The following is a 6,225-nucleotide window of genomic DNA, read 5'->3' on the forward strand; positions in this document are numbered from 1 at the left end:
ATCTCTGTTTCCTACCCAAAGAAAAATCACAGACCTCTTTTTGTTTAATTACGTACTAAATTATTCGAAGGAAGTTAAGCATTTAATCCAAGGAAAAGGCTTATTTTGGATTATAATTCCCTTTCAATATTAACTATATAATATAATGTGCACATTTATATTAAAGTATATATCATGTAAATAGTTATGAAATCATGTTGTTAATTTCTCCAAAATAAATATTGTTTCATAAGTTAAGAGGCTACTAATAGCATTAAGTATGAAACAAAGAAGCTTTGCGGATATAATTTGGCAACTCCATGAAGATGATTATAATGTATACGAGTATATATTAGACTGTCTCTTTTGGGGTTGATGTACCTCCATTTCGATCAATAAATCTAAATTAATCCAGGGTTACATTTTGCTAAATGTTCTGTTAAATAAAACAGGGAAACCGTAAATAATTAAAGAGGTATTAGACTCTTTAAATTATTAAAAATACTGATAAAAAAGTATTTTAAAATATAATAAATATACAAATTCTTTATGGAGCGGAGGAGTATCTTCCCATTTTGGAATGTATCAAACTGCAGGCAATCCTTCTGTAACTGAGTGCTTTTAAGGGATTTATATGAGCGAATCTCACATGACCTGCGCGATAATTTTGGGGCAACGACTGAAAAATGAATTTTTTAGGACAGCACTATCGTGGGAAGGAGAAATGCAAAATTAACACTTTTATTACCAAAAGACAACAAATGAAATATTATATGCCAAAAGGACTAAGAAAATTTTTAACCTTACAGACATCATCGCTAATATAAAATTATTTATCCAAGTTAATAAAGGAATTGAATCATTCTTTAGTTAACAAAAGACTCTTTTGCTTATAACGTTATATAATATTGATTGAGGTATTGTTATCTTTATTTTGATTTCTGATTTTATTATTACCTCCACAATGAAGTTGAAGTTCATATCTGTCCTGTGAGGTGGTTTAATTTGTTTAACTTTGGAGCATGTCTAGATGCTTATGTTTGTTCGAATAAAGTTACAGCATCTAGACAAAAAAATACAATTTTGGACTCATAGCAGCATATTTGGAATCCAATTTCGACTCGAAAATCCAATTAATTCATGTAAAAGGGTTTGCACTATACCAAAAATGTCATGAGAGGTCTTTTTGAATACGGAACAGTCTAATGCACATATACTTATGCTCTTATGTGTTTAAAAGGCCCTTATTAGTTTGTTTCATAGAAGGATTCATCCATGGATATAATTTGCTTATTGAATCTCAATCAACTAGCATTAAAATTGTCATTTTTTCTTTCTTCCTCCAATTAACGTAGGTCATAACCACGTTAATTAGCAGAAATGGTTGGACTCTATAAAAATCAAGTACATATATAAAACAATTAGGGACTAATAATAACACAACAAATTAAAAAAGCAACAAAAAACGTTTAAAACAAATAACAACATAAGCATAAAATAGACATAATGCAGAGGTTATTAAGTAGTAATAAATACAAACAGTCGAGTACATATTATGTATGTACGAGTACATACATGCTTGAAAAAATAAACATTATGAAAAAGTGTGTAGAGAATTAAAGAGTTTGTATGTATTTGTTGTTTTTGAGAAAGGATCTCCACTGTTATAAATCTCATCAAAGAAACAAAAAAACTACGCAGAAAAAAAAAGGATTTACCAAGGTTATGGGTGAGTACATAACATTTAGAGTAATACAAATCAATTTAGCTTACCATTATAATTCCGTTTATTCTAGGTAGGAGTCATTTTTTAAATGTAAAAGATCTAAAGGAAAATTACGGCACAATTTGGTCTTGACTAAATTACTCAAAATTGGTTACATTCAGAAACGCCAAAATTTTAGACAACATATGAGGAGTGATTAAAAAGAAAGAAGACTTTTCATATTTCGTCAGCAACGTAAATTTGGTATACTCGATTTTTTTATGTTAGTACACTCGCCACGAACATATATTTCCTGATTCAGCTATTTAATATGTTTAGTTTGTTTGTGAGAGGCATAACAGTTAAAAATATGCCTGATTTCTGGCTTACCTCCATGTGGGTCTCCTCCAGCTCTGAGCTCAACCGTTTGGACTTTGTAGCTTGTGCCATCTAACAGTCTTTAAATTATGTTTGTATCCCTCTATATTTCAGACCCTTAGTCCCCCCATAGCTACGACACTAACTCTTTATATTGGTCTCTCTCTCTCTAAAAAAAAAAGACAACTGTTCTCCAGGCCTGTAACTTCAGGGGAAATGAATAGCTTTACCCCTGATTAAAAGCATTGTGGTCGAATTTATGGAAAAGAAAAAGTTTCTTGCCAATTATTTTTTGTTGTTGGCGTCATTTTAAAATAAACAAATTTCCATATTTAAAATTGTGCCTCCTTGAGAAAAATATTATTTTATCCAAATAACAATATCTCTTATGTACAAGATTTTAATTATCATTTTTTTTACAAAGAAATATTTTCAATTCTTAAAAAAAAATTACTTGGTCAAATTCTGTCTCTTCTAAATGTTGAAAATAATTCATTCGGCAAACTTTGTCTTGTGTCACTTTTTTAAGCTTTTATAAAAAAACATTCTGTCAAAATGGTCAAAGAAAAATCCTAGTCACTGTTGTCTCTCACTTATTCCAGAGCTGAATCTTATCTTCATATATTGTTTTCGTCCCTTATAAAAATACCTATATGAATGGAAAGCATGATCACTCTATCACAGAACCTCTCATTTTATATTAGTAGTATATGAATGTTGAACCCTCCTCATGATTAGTCATTATTCCCTTCCAATCCATTTTCAATTCATGTCACATAATGTCTTTGTGGTAGTGCTCTGGTGATGAGTTCGAAGGATGGATGACTAGATGAATGGAATTATCAAACAACGACATTGTTGTTGTTATACATACATAGTTCTACATGTTTTTAATATTCAATATAAATATTATATAAGAGTGACGTAATCAGAGGGGTGGCTCACTCCTTCTATCCTCTCCCTGCTTACTCTTTCATATATATTATTATTATATTTATAGCCTTACAAAGGAAAGGGTGATGATAGTGTATGTATGTATTTACTAGGTGCAAACTAAAAACGTACATAATATTCATGAATACTTAACAGACTGGGGACTCAAAACTTGAAGTGCCACTTAATTATAATTTTATCCTCTGTATTTCATATAATTCCGTTTCATTACGGAATCAAAAGATCTCTGAATCAAGTTGTGTTTATATACTATGTGTTCCAAGTGATAAAATGTCCGAGCAATAACAAAAAAAGCAATGCGTGTCCAATCTCTTCTGTTCCGGTGTCAGTGTCGAGCAAGCTGTAGACTATTGGCATCTCCAACATCAAGAAGTACATTACAGCCCAATACAGCCAAGAAGAACCAAAATTTATGCAGGAACTGTTCGGCTCACTTTTGTCATATCTCCATGGGGGCCTCCTCCAGACCTGAGCTCAACCTTATGGGCTATGTAGTTTGGAACGTCTTGGAGAAGAATCTCTACCACACTTCTCATACAAATTTGGAGTCACTCTACGCTGTCATCATGACCAAGTGGACTCCTTGAAAACGTTCATTAGCTGTCTAACTGTTTGTTGGAATCTTAAGGCTGTTATTGCTTATGTAGGGAAGACATATTTAATAAAAAATATAGAGTTACATAGTATTTAAGCAAATCAAAAATTGGTTTTGAATTGTCTTTTCTTATCGTTCTTTCTAAAAATTACGTTTTTACTAATTTAGTCTTTCTACTACAAGGTTAGGGGTTAGTATTATTGTATAAAAACTATCTCCAATGCTGTTGTTAAACTCTAACACCATCAGCCGTTATTATGAGAGTAACCATCGTACGGAAAGAAACGAAGAACTAATGGAAGTAGCCTTAATTAAATTTAATCCAGACTAATCAGTAACTTTTTTAATTGAATTCCATTTCGTTATTAGGCATTTGGATATCTCTCAGTATTTGATATTTTTATCTAAGAATACTTGGGTGATCCTTCTTTTCTCCAATCCTATTTCAACTTCTTTTTTTTTTACTTTATTACTACCTGTGAAATATCAGTGGGAGTGTGACCCGCAAAAATTAAAGTTTGACCTTAAGGCTGTTGTCCTACAACTCTGATGTCATTCTTAGCTCAATTTAAAAAAAATGTGAGTGCTAACAGCTGGTATTTCATTGATGCTACTATTTAAGTCTGATTTTTTAAATCAGTCTCTTACAGCCTCAGAATTTTGAACTGTAAGCTGTATAAATTTTTAGTTTCAACCCTGTACAAACATAATTTTTTTGTGTTCCCTTCATGGCTCTCCTCTCCTCTTCCTTGTCCTCATCATCATAATTCCTCCCCCTCCCTCTAAGAGTGTCAAAAAAATAGAGTCCATAGAAAGTTTGATTTAATAATAATATATATACATTGTATATATCATATTAAAGCTATTTCATGGTTCCTTGAGTATAATTGTATATGTTCTATATGGAAGTAAGGAGATTGCGTGACTCTCAAATTTGTTTTTCCTTAATCAAATTATTATGTAGGTCATTCCTCACATTAGTTCCCGATTTAAAAAAATAGTTACCTATGTATTTAATTGCTACTGATTGTTTATCCATGTCGATACATTTATTTTAGGTATTTCACAACTTTCTTTTAAAAATAAATAGAAAAAAGGCCCAAAGTCCTTTAGTAGTTATCTTTTCTAAAATGAATCATTCTTACACCGTTGACTGAATAGGGCATGAGTGTTGTTGACTGATATTAGTTTGTAAACAAAGTAAAAGAGAGAAGTGGCATCTTGCGTCAAAATAATTCAACTCTATGAATGAAAATATTATTGAATAAAAGAGGGATGTGTATAAGGCTGTTAAAATTAATCTCAGCATGTGTCATTTTAAAATCAATAAGCTACAGATTGTCACATCACCTTGAGGATAATATGTTGTTCTTTTTTGGTTTATTTTTAAGTTGGCTCATGCCCTTTTGGTTTCCAGGAACGAAATAAATAATTGGAAAACTTCTTTTAAATTTATTGAAACCATGATTACAAGAGATAAAAATGTATGGGACTCCCAAAATTACAAGAACATGAGTCGAAACATCTATTATCGTTATACACTATGATTTGTGAAAAACTATGACTGCTGTGTTCTAATGGTAAAAAAAATGGCAATCTAAACAACTAACAGTGGTTAAAAGTCTTTCAAATATGATAACTAAAGCTTAATGGTACTTTTGCTTGTACATATATAAATATCATCTTGCAAGTTCTTCTTTTTTTTTACATTTTAGTAGTGCAGCTTTCATCTTTCACTAGTTTAGTGTCAGAATATGTTCTTCTTATGGTGTTTTGACTCTGAAGGTGATTTTTACAACTTAACAACAGACGCAACTTCAAATTTAGCAAAGCAATGTTCAGAACACAAATAAGAGGCAACCTTAGAAACTTTTTTGTCCCCCTGCAACCTTTCTAACGGGGAGGAATTTTTTTTAAAAGATCTTAGGGTAGATGATTAGCTTAGGTAGGATAATTTAGGTAACCCAAGATGTGTCATTATATTTTGAAGTCATAAATACAAATGATCAGTTAGCGAAATCAATCAACTGACGTAAACAGCTGAAGAATGAATATATAGTTAGTTTATTTATTCCAAAAAGGTGATAGTGAAAAGTAGTAGAAAAATTGTATAGCTGACAGCGAAGTATATTGTACAGAGTAGGGCAGCAAACGGTAGACTGTCAATTAATGTTTATTTCTCATAACTATGAAAAGTTTAATTGATCATTTTTTGATATTCTGTTTCCACTGTACTTTTTCTGTAAACAAACTTTACTAATCATGTAGTCATTTCATCATCATGAGTGAGCGACAAGCAAAAAGGCAGCGCATCTCAGGTCTGCTAGATGCTGGAATTGATGAGATGAAGATTAGGAACATTGTTAAGGGTTTCAAAGAGCCTGGTTTTTAAGTAGTCCAAGATGAAGAAAAATGGAGAAGACCTCTCCAAGATATCATGAAGTGAAGGATATTAAAGGATTTAAAGTGGGATACAAAGTTATTGTTAAGTTTTAAATCGATACATCCCCTCGCGAATGACTTCTTCATGGGTCTTAGGACCATCAGGAGGTGTATAAAGCACAATTTGAGATTAGCTCTGTCACAAATTCCACACACAACCTTTTGACTAAAG

Source organism: Lepeophtheirus salmonis, chromosome 8 (genome assembly GCF_016086655.4).
Source record: "Lepeophtheirus salmonis chromosome 8, UVic_Lsal_1.4, whole genome shotgun sequence".
NCBI classification, from domain to species: domain Eukaryota; kingdom Metazoa; phylum Arthropoda; class Copepoda; order Siphonostomatoida; family Caligidae; genus Lepeophtheirus; species Lepeophtheirus salmonis.